At 42.6% G+C, this 15926-nt stretch overlaps 1 protein-coding gene across 48 annotated transcripts in view; it reads right to left on the bottom strand.

Moving 5' to 3' along the window:
* The window catches only part of CELF4 (CUGBP Elav-like family member 4), a 700143-nt gene that overhangs the window by 152447 nt on the left and 531770 nt on the right, over window positions 1-15926 (bottom strand). The gene's annotated exons all lie outside the window — the stretch shown is intronic.

Raw genomic sequence — 15926 nt, 5'->3', positions numbered from 1 at the left:
GGGGGACAGAAGGTGAAGAATAGATAAGAAAAATTATTCTCTTATAAGGTGTAGAGTTATCTTCTCAGAAAAGACAGTAGTGACTAACATTCAGGAAATGTGACTGCAAGTGCCTCAGGTGCCTCCTGAGTTGGGTTTTATTGAGTGCCAAGTTCCCTCTCTGGCTAGACAGTCACCTACAGGAAGCTCTTGGCTAAGACAGTATTTCTGCTGGGCAGACAGAAATCAGCAATGCTGAGAAGATGGTCCCACAGACTGGTAATGAAATGTCTTGCTAATGACGGATGAGTTGAGCTGGATACAAAGATCATTGCAAGGTGCTGCTGTATATGACGACATATGTCAAGTGCAGTTGACCTGCCAGGAACAAGCCATTTTAGTTGGATGTGACTCAAACTTCCTCTGTCTCTATATGATGTTTGTATGCTTTATGGAATAAATACTTCTTGTTACTTTCCTTAGCATGTGTCATTGAATATATAATGTCCTGTCACTTTCACTAGTATGTTCTATTGACTATATTGCTGCTTGCAAAGCTCATGGTGAGTTAATGTACCGGATTTATTTATACAATTCATTTTGCTTTATTTCCAGAGACATGCTGTGACCATACTGTGATGCAGATCCTGTGAGAGTGACTGTAATAAATAAACCCAGTGAACAATTATCTCCAAAATACAGCTTCACTGACACAAATCAGTGGAGTATAGTTCTTCACTTACATTTAAGAGGTGGTGGTGTCATACCAAATGTGGAGTTTGACCAACAGGGAGTACAAGCAATGCATTTGTGATCAGAACTGAAGGGGCAGAAAGAAAAAAACAACCAAACAGCTGCACTAAGAATAATTTGGAAAGGAAAATCTGTTCTGTGGTGTGGGCATACTGATAAATCTGAAAGTCTGTAATTTTTCCCAAACTTTCTGGTACATTGATAGATAGATAGATTGGGGGGGGTGGGGGGGGGGGGGCGGGGGGCGAGGAGGGGGGAGAGAGAGAGAGTTGTTTTTTTTAATGGGATTTCTGTCTTATGATGCTTGCATTTGGAATTAAAAAAACACCTTGTCCTTTGGCAAGAAAAGTACGCTGTTTTTTCCTTCTGTCTGCAAATAATTTATTTTTGACTGAATAACATTTAATTCTTTGTACATTTTCTTTGGACTACTCTTGCAGTGAAACTGCTCTAGGTACTGGCTGAGACGGTATAATTCTACTGTTGATGAAAACTGCTAAGTTCTCTGGAAATTAAGAAAATTCAAATTTCCAAGAGCAGAGTGCTGCAGAACCAAAAGAATCCTACAATCACTGACTTGCACTCTCTGTAGTTCGAAATAAATCTAATTAATCGAATCTTAGCATAGTTTGGGTTGGAAGGGATCATTAAAGAGCATCTGGTCCAACCCCCCAGCAATAAGCAGAGACATGTTCAACTAGCTCAGGTTGCTCGGAGCCCCATCCAACCTGACCTTGAATGTTTCCAGGGTGGGGCATCTACCACCTCTCTGGACAAACTGTGCCACTGTTTCACCAACTCCAATGTAACAAATTTCTTCCTCGTATCTAGTCTATGTCTACCATCTTTTAGTTTAAAACCATTACCCCTTGTCTTATTATTACAGGCCCTATTAAAAGTTTGTCCCCATTTTTCTTGAGTGCCCTTTAAATACTGAAAGGCCATAATAAGGTCTCCCTGGAGCCTTCTCCAGGCTGAACAATTAGTGTGACCAAATAATGGAATCTACTTTGATCAAACTCCACTGACCATATTGTCTATCTCTCTGTTGACTATAAGACCATCCAAGAGAGAGATTTGCTCAGATACAGATGCAGATGCTGTGGACACACATATTCAGTCAAATTAATTACCACCCTGATCTTGAGGTAAAGAAAACTGAGGGAGATGAAGTTTTACTATGCAGTCCATATTATTTGTATTAAAAAACTAGCATATTGGGGAGTCTTCCTTATTCCATGACTCAGCAGCTACTTTACAGTATCCACACTGGTGTTTGTAGTTCCTCTAGGCCTCATGGTGACAATATGGCATCAGTGAGAAGACAGCAGCTTTGATTGCAAGATTGCTCCAAAGCCCTGAAAAGCTAACAAAAGTCTTATCCACTGTCATTCTTGTCATTTTGAGCTTTGTGCTTTGAGATTTAACTCCCATGATGCTGTTCTGCCTTTGCAGAAGATTTGCTAGAAGAATGGCAATATCTTCACATGTACAATGGCTGCCACCTGTGAGAGACCTGCACCACTGTTTCAAAATTGATTCATTTCCTCTCCCCAGATGTGACTCCATTCATTAAGTCATGTCATGGTAAAGGAAAAGAAGAAAAGTAGGAGTAAGTCATACTAGAGGTGTGGGACCACCATACTAGGAGGAGTTTTATTCTAGTGGTGCTTATCTGGGTGATAAACTCAGCCACTGAGAGCTGAGGCTTCTCCCCCCCACACTCTGACCCTACACACCCAATGAGTGAGTCACAACTCAGCCTATCTATCTGTGTCAGAGTGTTTAGGGTCATGGTGCTAAAGGCCATGGTGCACCCTCACAAACATGTGAAGGTAGGCTGGAAAGAGTGGACATTGAATATCAGTCAAAGAAATCCCAAGTTCTGTCTCTCAAGCTTCTGTTAGCAGTCACACCATGGTTTGCTGATATTTGAGCTGCTGGCAGGAACAAAAAGACTGCTACGCCATGGTAGTCGTGCACAGCATGTCTCCTGAAAAGCCAATGCACGGCCAGGCAAAGGGAGGGTAGGATTCCAACCTTCACTCCAAGTTGCCTCGCTTTCATGAGTTTATGTCAGGCCCTTAGCGTTATTTGAACATAGTTTTTGTGGTTTAATTTGCATAATTGATGAGATGGAAAATTATCTCTATGATTGATGGATGTTCTGCATGCACCAGCGTTTGTCACAAAATATAATGCATCTGTAGGATAAGCCTGCTGCTCCTGCCATGTTATTTCCCAAAAGGGCTATAAAATTCTAACTTAAGCCCACAGGTTTTTATGTTTCTTTTGTTTTTAATCTTTTACAAGATAATGTGCAACATGGTAAACAAACACAAAGACACAGCATCAACTAAAGTTACCATCTTTCTTCATTGTACTCAAAGGACACAGAGTAGTAAAAGGAAAAAATGGTATCATGCTTGTGGAAATGATCCAAGACTTTCCTCCATGAGGTGTTCTCACTCTCAGTGGACTTGCACTATATCTATACATTTCCACCTGCTCTGTGTATGGTGTATCTCTTTCAGATGTTTGCATTAATATAATTTTCTTTTCATTTGCAATTGCTTAACAGCGTGTATATCACAATTCATGTGATGAGTAGACTTTATTTTGATAATTGCTTGTTATAGATCTGTTTATAAACAAAAGATGACGTCAAGTGCAAAAGTACTCTTTAGTAATTAACAGTGTTTTTTCCCAGGGGAAGCCTGACTTGGTCCATTCCTGTTCAGCAAAGCACTGAGACACATGGGTGACTTGAAGCCTGTCTTAAAGTTGAGTGTGAAGTAGTGTGTACCTTATGTCCAGCATGTGTTAAAAGTTCTCTGTGGAACAGAGATTGTCTTAGGGGCACACACAACTTCTTTGCTGAACAGTGAATTTGGAGAGATTAAGTCTCCCCTGTCCTGTCTGCAAATTAGTGGCAGGGCACAGCAGGCTGTTACTCAGTTTTCATACACCAGAATTATATGGTGGATGGATGTGCTTTGTGGGAAGTGTTTTGGGGACCTCAATATAAGAAGGACATCTAACTATGAGAGTGTGTCTAGAGGAGGATGAGTAAGATGGTGAAAAGCCTTGAGGGCAAGACTTATGAGGAGAGCCTGAGGTCCCTTCATTTGTTCAGGCTGGAAAAGAGAAGGCTGAGTTCAAGGAGCATCTTGACAATGCTCTTAGTCATATGGTTTAGTTTCAGGTACTCCTGTGAGGAGCAGGGGTTTGGACTTGATGATCCTTATGGGTCCCTTCCAACTTGAGATAGTCTAAGTGTCCTGTGTAATTGTCTCATCTACCAGGACAAAGTAGCTGGTGAGCTCCTACCTACACTAAGTAGTGGACCAGTCCCTCTGGGCAGTCTAAGGTGGCAGTTTGAGACTGGCTCTGACAACCCAGAACACAGTCCTTTAAGGAATGGAGAAGGCGAGACACCTCTTACTCCTACATGGGCTATATTCAGGGAGGATTTATGAGGAAAGAAGGGAGAGAAGGAGGTGAGAAGAGAGTTTGCTTGATCTTCAAATTGATCATGCCCAGAGACTCTGAACAACATTTCTAGGGCACTTTCAAATTATTTCAGCAGACTAAAAGTGTAGGCTAAGCCTAGGATTGTCACAGCACTTGAAGGACAGTTTTGTTTTGTCAGGTGAGTTTTCTAAACAACTCTAGTTTTGGTACAAGGAGGACACAGATGCACTGATGTCAGTGAGGCTGGGGAAGATGAACAACACTGGCAGTCCTCCAACCACTTACAAAAAGGTACCAGAATAAAGGATTTACCCCAGGAACTCTTTACTGTGACAACTTGTTTCACTGAATGAAAATTTGCTTCAGCAGGAATTTGGTCTCTGAGTTACATATAGATTCCCCCAAACTTTGAATAGGTTTAATCTGCTTTTCTCAGTGATTTAATTTAATACACTTTAGTTCAAGTTTACAAGAGGATAAAAACATGTGTGCAGTATTAAGCCTGTATGTGGTAATATACACTTTTCCATCTAGCATACGTTATTAATGTTCCCTGTGGAAAATGGATAGATCAGACCAAGAGTGAAAAAAACAAAGAACTGAAGGAAAGCATTGACAATATTGTGTCTATGACCCTAGAAAATTACTCCAGACCTGAAACTATTCACCTTCTGAGCACTGAGGTAGAAAAATCATACGGTGATGGCCACAGTTCTTTTCCAACAAGGAACATTTCTACCAAGGAAAATGTAAGATATTCTCTCCATCCTTGGTCCATGCATGACGCTGCTCCAGTCTGGAGTGACAAAGGCTTGATTAGTTATGATCAGCTGCTACAGGTGCACCGATAGAGAACTCCAATCAATTCCCCAGCAATCAATTTGTTATGCCGAACGCTCTTTCCCTCCATCTGCAGCTGCCTGACATCCATCAGGGCCCCCTTCTCCTGCCTGCAAGTCCTGGTGAGCATCTGAAGATAGCTCAGTGGGCTGAAATGGAGATCACTTGCTCGGCATGCTATTGGGCAGATAGGCTGGCGGCGTTAACCCTCTGGAGCTGAGCAGCTCAGCTGCGCACTTCAAGTTTCCACTGTGATATTATATTTGACATTCAATTTGAAACCCTAAACTCCTTTAATGCAATATCTCAGCACAATAATAATAATAAGGCAGTACCACTTGTTTTCGATTTAACTACCAAAGGCAAAGTGGAAAGGGGGAGAAAACAGCCCCAATTATGTTAACCCCTTCACTACTAGCTCAGTAGGTGGCTCACTTTATAGGTACAAGATTTCATGTTGAAATAAACTGAGAAGAAAGGCAGAGGAATGTTTTTTCAGCTAGCAGCTAAAATGCTTTGTTTTGTTATGTTTTGCTCCCTCAAAGGGCCAGAGGCTGCCATTTTAACCTGAAAATTTCAGTAAAACTGCATGGAGGTGGTACTGGTTCCTGGTAGAGCTGTCACCTTGGGTATTTGGCAGGAGATAAGCAGTTAAAATTCTACTTTTCTAAATGCAGGGCCATGGTTTGTCCTGATGGGGCCCTCACCAAGGTCTCTCTGATGCTTCAGAAATCTACCTCCATGGTTTTGTCATCATTCTACATCAATCGAGAAGATAGCAGTGGTTTAAAATACTCTGAGGTCATCTCCATCCAGAGGAATAGGTGGAAATCAGTACACCAGCTCTCAATATCTCTATTTTACAAATGGGAAAACCTGTCAAAACTGTGGTCCGGTTTTGATGGGAGATGGAAAATTTGTACACTGTTCAAGCTGAAATACTGACTGTTCACCTCTAGGGTTTCTCAAGGCTCAGATCTGGGGCTGTCAGTTCTGCAGAATTTTGACACACCGTTTCTAGTCCAAATTTGCATCTAATCCTAAGGCACAGTAGGACTGTCACCCAGATTTTTGTCAACTTTTGAGGCTGAGGAAATACAAAGTCTGGCTGTGTTACACCAAGTTTTGCTCAGCTCTTCTACTGACATTCACCATCCATTGGACTCAGCAGATCTGAGCCAGCATGAGTCAAAGCAGGGATCAGGGTGGGAGGAAGGGGACATACAGCTAATGAATCAAGTCTAAAGGTAGTTAGTATTCCTACTATGCATCGTCTTGTGAAGGTAAGTTTTTTCCTTCTGGTAACTTCATTTCTTTCTCTTCTAGTGTTTTCTCACCTTTTTTTTCCCCATGCACTGCTTTATACACTACCTCTTTGACCATGTTTCTCGACATATGACCTGTACCTTAGTGGATGGTATAAAACTTCACTGGCTGCCTCTTCCCAGCTTGTCCTTAGACACCAAGTGAATGTCAGAGATCTAGACTCAAACTATTTAAAAGCATTTAGCCAGCTTTACACAGCAACCCTTCGGTCAAACTTTCTCTACTTTAGGAAAGGACATGTCGCCCCTCTTGGCAAATCAATTATTCAGACGCTGTGATAGTCCGAGGCATCGTATCAGTAATAAAGTAGTGAATTATTAATCATGGTTTGTGCCATTTCGATTAGATTTGGGAAATTCAGGATTAAATTTCTGGCACCCTGTGTCTTGGATTGAGCTCAGCCCAGCTGGCCTGACAGGCATGAGCTGGCTTTGTACTTCAGAGGAGGCTGGTGGATAAAAATTACTTGAAAAGCCTCAGAACTTCAATTATTATTAGTAGTTTTTTGGAAGGAACTCGAATGACTGAAAATAGATTTCCAATCTGCAGGGCAGTTTTGGTTTCACACAAAACTTGTGCTGTAATAGTTCAGTCTTTTTTTCCAGTTCCTCAGAGCTCATCTGCTTGCTGCAAGAAAGACTAACTCAGCTTGAAAGACGAGGCAGTCTGGTGAGTCTGTGTGTCTGTGTACAGTATTTACACTTTGCACATTTTATCTGGGCTCTGAGAACACTCTGAGAGACTGAAATCATATTAATTAAAAGCACAGGACCAGCAGTCCTACTGCTCTGACACTATCTGTTCAGGAAGGGACAGCCTTAACGCAGGAAGCGTGGGCCTTGGCATCTAGGAGACTTTGCTTGTAGCCTATTTAGGGCCAGTGTAAAAGGGTTTTGGCTTTATCTGCCCTGTCCCCAGCAGATGGCCATTCCTTACAGTGCCCTGCCACATAAATTCAACCTGGCTTCGCTCAGCTGATATTGTTTAGCTCTTGCCTGTGCTTGGTGCATGCTGCGGAAAGCCTGCTCTGAAGTGCTGGTCGGTGACCCCTTCACTGGAGAAGGGCTTTTTGCAAGTGTGTCTGCTAAAGTAAGGGGAGAAAAAGCAGGAACGGGAAAGGCAGCCAGGAGAGGGGAGGCTGTCTGGAGCATGTGGGGACTGACAGCTCCCCCACATATGGCTGTGGGACGCATAGATAAATGCTGGGAGGCAATGCCAGTGCGTCAATGTTGAAGCGGTACATCTGAGCCTGACATGGGACAATGCTGTGCGTGGGAGCTTGGTACTGCAGGTTTTCAGGGGAATGTGAGCTAAGAGGACCTGGGACCTCAAACCGCCTGGGAAAACCATGGTGGGAGGTTCTGGGGTGTCAGCAACCAGAGCAGAAATTGTGCCACACAGCTGTGAAGAAAGAGCATTTCCTCTCTGGTGACTTTCATCCATGGCTGAAATTTAATTTTTCCTTATTGCCTATAGGCATAGCAGGTTTGCAGAAGTTAGAAACTTCTTCAGCAGTTAGGCTGGGAAGTTAAGTAACTTTGTCCAGGCCTTAAGGAAATCAAAGGAAAAACCCAGGTGACCTGACCCTACACTCACAATCCTTGTCAATGTGAACTGATAGCACAGGTCTGAAACGAAGCCTGCCGGGTTTCTGTCTGTGAAGTTGGCCTTTTGCTAGATGTACAATTGAGGGAACAGCTTTTGCCACAAATGTAGTCCAGTTCAAACCCTGAACAGGACACAAAAGTGACTGAGTTGAAAACCCTTGACATGAAGGAAATAACATTTCACTTGGTGCAGTTTTAATTTCATCCCTCTGCCCTGAAGTCAGAGGTTTCTGAGCAGAACAGGGATTGTGGAGTGCATGTGCATTGTGGGGAGGAAAGTGTGTGGAGAGATGCTGCATGTAGCTAGTTTCTTACTCTTAGAAGCTTTCATGACTTTGGGGGAAAGGAAAAGCAAAAAAAAAAAGGAGGTTTTAAAAGAATTTTTTTGAAAGAGAAGCTGAAAAAGACATCAAAACAGATCAAAGAAACCCATGGAAGTGGGAAAAAAAACAGAGAGAGGGGAAAAAATAAGAAGGAAAAGCTCCTGCAGTAACATTGGATGAAAATTAAGCTTCTCAGATCTGTTTAAAAGATATTCTGTTTGATCTTTTATATCTTCTGCTCTGATTATCCAGGTTCCTTTTGATGTTGCTGAGCCCTATAGAACTGATATGTAAAAATACACATACATATGTATTAATATAGTGGGTACACATGCACATGAATGCACTCACTCACGCCGTCCTTGCTGCCTATGAATGGGAGATGCGGAGCCAATGGAGATGAGGCCACGTAGGAGCAAGCTCTGGTGCTCTGACCCTGTGCTGTGTGTCCCATGCCATGGTGTCCCTGGGGAAAGAAAGCCTCCCTGCTCCTCTCCCTGGCAGGAACCACTAGGAAAACCTGTGCTCTGAGATGCACAGATTAAGGGTGGTGTTAGTCAACATTTTGAGTTAGGAAGCTGTAATTGTTTGGTGGCTCACCATGTCCTACTCTGTGCACTTCCCAAGCCCTTGGGAAGTCATGGGCTGACAGTAATGATGTTGTACATCCATGGAAAAAAGCCTCTCAGAGGCTGCCCAAAAAGACACCCACAGCCAAAAGGGGCCCAAGAGATCTACTCCTGGGGATCTTGGAGCAGTTTGTGCCACTCCACAGTCCCCAGCAGAGATGTTGCCCTTCAGCCCCTCCTGCCTCCCTACTGCTCCCCATGCCTTCCCACTAAGGCCAGCTCCAGACTCCTCAGCACTGTAGGACAAACTGATTTTTTTTCTGCCTTCTCCTTAAGGTAAGGGAGTGGGGCCAGCCCTAGGATGGGTCACTGATGCTATCAGGAGGATGGGGAAGGATTTTGCACAGAGCAGCAGAGACAGCCCCAGCATGCCAAACCAGGGGTGGGAGGAGGGAGGTGGATGGAAGCTGCATTAAAATCCCCTTCTTGGCCAGGCAACAAGCTTCCTTTGCCTCTGTGCCACCACCTGCAAAACACTTCTCATGCTGCTGTGAAACTTGGCCACTTTGCAGGCAGCAGGACCCAACCTTGTGTGTTTGCAATAAGCTCTGCATCCCCCTGAGCATAGACTGCCCTGTGCTGACCTCTGGTCCCCACTGTTGTGGTGACCACACGCTTCCAAACCATTAATCTGCTTATCCTCAGGAGGCCCTGGGAGGCAGGCAAAGTGGTGTTAAGCTCATTTTACAGCAGGAAACACAAATGATTTCCATACAAATACTGAGCAAGTTGGCAGTAGAGGTGGGACCTCCATGGCATCTAACTAGGCTTTTGCTCTGGGTGGGAGGGAAGCTCTCTGCCTCCCACCTCCATCTCTATGTGCTTGGCTTTGCACTGCCAGGTGCCATCTTGTGCAAGGAAAACTCTATCTCCCCTGTCCCTCTGTCTCAGGGGCCTGTGATTTCCACACTGCCTCCCTCATCCCCCAGTTTTCCAGTGAGGATGAGCATGATGAAGCACTCCAGCTGAATTTCAGCTCAAATGCGTGCTTTCCTGCGATTTTAATACACCAACATGCTTTAATTGTTATAAATGTTTGGAGAGGAGTGTAGGCAGCTGGGAGCAGTAGGCACAGTATTTTGGCATTCCTTAGCTGGGGCTGGTACACTTGGTTGTTTCAGCCCCTGGGCGCTGGCAGTCTGATCCCACCTCACTAGCTGTAGTACTGTGTATTTATTCTTATTTCTTCTCTCCCTGGTCTCTCCCCCACCCTCATTCGGATGTTTCCCAAGTAGATCTGTCTATTGCCACTCCTCTCCTAAGGCTCCCGATTTAAAGAAAAAAAAAAAGGAAAATACACAGCAGAATTATTTTGGTTTTAGAGACAGCAATAAAATGATCAAAGGCATATTTGTAGCTAACACCATTCATTGAACTAAGATGGTGAGGGGGAAACATTTTCTTCATCTCCCTACAAATGTGTTCCTTTTTAAAAAATCAATGGAGGCAGATTTTTTAATTAAAGCAGTTGTTGATCCTTCCTGCCCTGATGCTGCTACATGTTTTGTTGCTGTTGTGGCTGTTGTTATCTAATCTGGACATTTATTTATTTATTTATTTGCCCCTGACAACAGGAGATTGTAGCTCTGATTTCCCTGCTAGACTTGGGGGAACAGAAGGGAAGTGGGTTAGTCAAAGGAAAATGTTTTTGTTTTGTCTCCGATTTCTTTGCTACCCAGGTGAGGGTCAAACACTCCTTTCCTCGTGTTTTCCCCTCCTCCAGCTCTGGCAATGGATACAAAGGCTAAGTCTTGCTGTCTCCTTCTCTCTTGTCCTTTTTACAGATGCAAATCCCCTCTGCTCAAGCTCAAGAGTGTCTCCAGGAAAAAAATATGCTCTGTGGAAACCTCTTCATTTGAAATTGTTATGGAGATCTGGAGCTGGACTGTTGAATGGCTGGCTTTTTTTTCCTTTTTTTTTTTCTTTTTTTAAATACCGCTTTTTTTTTTTTCCCCAGAAGAAAACACCAATTTAAGATTCTGATAAAATGATCAACAAACCCACCTCCTAAAGTGTTCACCCTTCTTTCTCACCCAGCAGATCTGAATCTTCAGTTTCTTTCCTCCCTCCTTCAAACATTCCCTCAATGGCTTCTATTACACACAAGATCAAAGGATTCCCAATGAAGTTTACATAATGAATGTCCAAGATAAACATGTTTGCTCCAAGTGTGCAGCAGTTGGACCTAGCACTGGAGTTTGTGGGGCTGGGCAGGACCGAGCACATGATCCATCTCCTCTCCCTCACTGGTACTCTGCCTGATGTCTGCAAGGGTCCCTGGTCTTTTGCTCTTCAAATTCAGGCAGGTGCATAGAGGTGGTGGTTCATTCACTGAAAACAGTGGCAGTACCCAGCTGTCTCAATCATCCTAAAATATAAAGTGGAGAGATGAAGCCTCCGAGAATCTAAATCAAGGATAGGTTCATCTGGCATTTCCAGAGCTCTTGCTATGAGCTATGATCAGGCCATGATGGAGGGAGATGTCCTGGGCCTGGGCTGTCCTTTGCTGCAGGCCTTCTTGAAAGCCATATACAGTCCCCACAAATGCCTTTTGCATATGGGACTCTCTGCTTACATTCATGGGTTATACCTGGATATTACCTAAGGGGCTCTCTTGCATCAGCCAAAGATTTGGTCAAAGCATTTGTCTTTATGTGTGTCAATAGGACATAAGAACAGTGCTGCATAGCCTCAGAGGAAATTTGTCCTTTCTGTCCCCTACCACGCTGTTGGCCAGATGCTGCAGAGAGGGAGGACTTCACACGCACCAAGCACAGACCACTGCTGGAGGCACAGTACCTGACTGGATGGATCACTGGTCCCGTCTGCTATGGCAAACTATACCTTTGTATGTGGAAGGAAACTGGTAGTTACAACTGCCCAAGGAGTGTTTTTTCTTTTCATCTTATATGTATCCACGTAGCATCTGTATATATCTGTTTGAGCCTGACTTCCCAGGCTCTGCACACCCCTGACCTTCACTGATCTTAAAGGCTGCCCTGGTCATGCAGCTCTTCCCCAGGTCTGTGGGTAGGTGCTGGCAGCTGTACACATGGATTGAGAGATGTGTTTGAATACCTGATTGTTTACTTCACTGGCCAAAATGCACATCAACAAAATAATTTTAAACAATTATCTTCCAGTTTGCAAGAGTGACTCTCCTAACCCAAAATGGAACTTTTTAAAATTGTTATGTTTTGTTCCCTTTTCATTAAAGCAAGCAGATTAATAAGGGAAATTGAGAAAAAGGAAATGAAAAAACTTTGTTTAAAAAATGTCTCATCAGAAAAATAGATGTTTCACATTTTCAGTCAAGTGAATTGATCATGGTATCTTATTATTTGATAGGAGCACAAATATATTTCCATTCAACACTTAACTGCTTTCTTTTTCCCAATGAATAAAATATTTGACAAAAATCCTTCCTCACTTGTAATCCAGAATAACATCTTCTGTTATGTCCACAAAGAAAACGAAATATTGACTTCAAGAATCTGCAGATTTAGAGATTTGCTTTTGAAAGGGTGGGATCTATTTGGAGAAACTTATGTATTTACAACAAGGCGTGTCTCCATCTGAGATAATCACTCTCAGCTTTCTTCTGTAGTCAACAGGGATCTGGTCTGCAAAGTCGAGGGCATTACTCTCATCCTAAGATAGACATCTACTTTCAGCCAAATCAAACTTCCCCTAAAAAAGCACTTTTGTCTCTGTGGTCTATATTGCAAATCTTGACTGACTTGCTCAGATAGAAGGAGCTACATTTTAATTAGATGTCTTAGATGTGGGTAATACTAAACCTGCCCAACTACTTTAAAAGTGAGGTCCTTCTTTAAAGCTCTTCAGGACACTAACAGGATTATGCAGAATCTAACAGGGCTATGGTTTCCCTAAAGCTGGCTGTGCAAAAGCACATGGAAATAAATGCCTCTAATTTCAGAAAAAATGCCTTTGGGTAGAGGCACCAAATGTGCACGACAGTGCACAATTTGTTATTTGCAAGTGCAAATATTCACTCTGTAGAGGAAACACTATTAGCTGTATCCCTTCTCTACTGAGCCCTTCTTCTTTTTCTTAATATTATCAAGACCTTAAAATGCGTAGAAAAATTAGAAGTGAGATATAAACAGCTCCCCTTCCCCCACCACCCACACTTACATAAACACACACATTTAAAAGAGCTAAACTAAATATATATATGCAAAAGATAAAATCTACTTAAAAATGCAATCTGTAACCCTGTTCCAGCTTTTGGCTTTATCAGGTGGCAAGTAGAGACTTCCACACCAGTGGAGTGTAAATTCTGTTAATAAATTCTGCTACAATATATTTGAAAGTGTGAGCCAATAGAATGTTATACCTGGAGATTAAATTATATCCAGCCTCAGTAGGACATCAGTGATATCTTTTTGGTGGACCTGGGCTAGGGTAAGGGTTTTTTAAACATCTCTCTGTACCTTTCAAAGTGAGCTGAAGAAGGACACTTCAGTCACAGTACCTTGGATAGATGTGGCTTTCACTGCAGCCCCTTATAACTATCTATGTTTGGGTGTTATCATGGGAGTAGCTGCCTCGCTATATGTATCTTTTCTCAATTGCATGGTATCGATCGACGGTGTAACAAAGTTTTTGAGTGATAGCTCAACAATGGAGAAGTTCCAGACTCTTTCTCTCTCTTCCTCTGTCAGTAGAGGGGAAAAAGTCTTATCCTCCCCATTAATTAAACTCTGTGAAACCTGATCCTGCTATGGAAGACCTGTGTGTAGATTCAGATTCTCTGACAACATCTTAAATTCACTGGCTGGCATTTACTAGGTAAATAAATAAGAGGATCAACCAAGCACTACTGTAGAGAGGTCAAGCAAAATCTTTGGTCTGTCTGCAAAACACATGGGCCAAGTCACCTGCTCTTGAAAACCACCAAAGCTGTACAGAAGCTTACTGATTTACACCACAAAAGGATGAGCTCCTGTAAAGGATTTGCAGTGGTGAGAAAGTTTGAGCCAGAGAGTGACTACTATTGAGATAACCAGAGGGACCTTCTGCCTAGGGACCAGAAGGCTCTGGTTTATGTCTTGCTTTGGAAAACATGGACGGATCCCTCTGAGTCCTAGGTCCATTTTGTTCTCTGCACATTTTTCTTTGTGTGTTCTGCCCTCCTGTGGCAGTGTTTACCATGCACCAGATGGTATACAGTGCTACATGCCTAAATCTGCTTTCAAGTTAGACTTTCAGAGACTTTACTCTCAAATTGCTAGTTCTTGGCCTCTGTCCATGGTTCTGCCTAAAGGTCTGCTTTTGCCTGTGTGGATTTCACAGGGATGAGGAAGGAGGTCTCAGTGCAACTAAAAGGAGGACTATCTATTTGATTATTTAGGTTACCTCTGCAGTAAATTGGGCCAGAAAAGAGGCTGAAGCCACATCCCATGGTTGTCAAAAATCTGTTGTTAGCACAGTGTTGACCACTACTCTTCTGAACCTCATCCAGGTATGGTTCAGGAGATAGCACAGGACAGAAACTGCTCCTAATTTGCAGTATGGATTTGGGCACCCTTTTCTGTGATGAAGGAGAGCTTAGCACTGTAAGTGTGAGCATACAACCATTTGTCCTTATGTACAGGGAATGCACCTACAGTAGTATGGATGTACTTCTTGCCTACATTGATAGGTATTAGCTGGGGACTCAAATTTTCACTGTTTTATGGATGCACCATCCATATTAAAAACTCCCTAAACAGACAAGACATACCTCAGAGCAGTCATTGTATTTTCCCTGATTTTTATATCTTTTTGCTAGACATCTACTGCTGGCCACTGCTTAAGAAAGGGTACTGGATTACTGTTCTCTTTGATCAGAGACAGCATAACAACATTTATATCCTAAAATGTCTGTTGCCTTTAAGGATAAAGTATTCCTGAGTTATTTCGTCTAACTCTCCCACCCCCATATATAAGTTCCCGCTTGATCAACCCATTTTAACCATTGCATTTTTCCCCCTTGGAAATCAAGGATGACTTTCAGCTCCCAGCATGATTAGAAAAAAAGTCTAGCAGAGAATAAAGCAAATAGTTGTTTTTCCCTTCCAGAATCTGCGTGGGAGGATGAGATTGGCACAAGTTATTGGCCAAAATATCACTTAGGAGTGGCAAAGCTCTTCCTAGGACAGTCTCTTTCATATCCCACTTACAATAACAACAATAACCTTGGTATCATTTTAAAAGAGAGAGTAGAGAAGGTGTGGGGGTGGGAAGGGCAGGAATTACAGCCCTTATATTAATCAGATAGAAAAGCTCTGTCTCCCACAATTCTTTCATTAGCTGGCGAGACAGGTGCCCTCTGACCTCCAGCATCACTTAGTTCTTTGGTAACAACTACTGCTGGCAGATGATCCCTCTTGTAGACCTCATCCATATTCAAAGAGTTGTCACATCCAACTGATGCTAAGAAGCTAATAAAGTGGAATATTCTTTTCCTTTTCTTTCTCTTTTTGTTCCCCATTTCACTCCTTCTCTCATGCTGGAAAGATAGTTCTCCACCATGCAGTCAAATTCTTTTGAACCCTGGGAAAGGGCCAGATCCATGAAGAAAAGGAGACAGACAATCCCTTTTCTGTTCACACATGAAGTCTCTGATGATTTTTCCATTTTTACACATCAAGCGTACAACTGTTTTCCATTCCCATTAACAGCATTTAAGAACAACCAAGCACAACCAGGGGCTTGACTAAGACAACTGTTGCATGACACTTTCTGTTTCAGGGCAAACTTTCCCATCAAAACTTTTTTGAGATAGAAAATTAAATTTTCAGTGTTGTCTAGGTTTTGGAAGGATGTGGCCTTATTAAAGCAGTTGATTTTACGACAGATAGAAGATGAGGGGAGTTGAGTAAAAATTACATTTACAACAAAGAAGGGTAATATTTTCACTGATGTTTTCATTTTGTTTGCTTTTTTCCCCACAGCAAGTCCATCAGCTATACTGTGTTTCCTTCCTG

Source organism: Pelecanus crispus, chromosome Z (assembly GCF_030463565.1).
Source record: "Pelecanus crispus isolate bPelCri1 chromosome Z, bPelCri1.pri, whole genome shotgun sequence".
Taxonomy (NCBI): Eukaryota; Metazoa; Chordata; class Aves; order Pelecaniformes; family Pelecanidae; genus Pelecanus; species Pelecanus crispus.
This window is presented reverse-complemented; position numbering and strand designations above follow the sequence as displayed.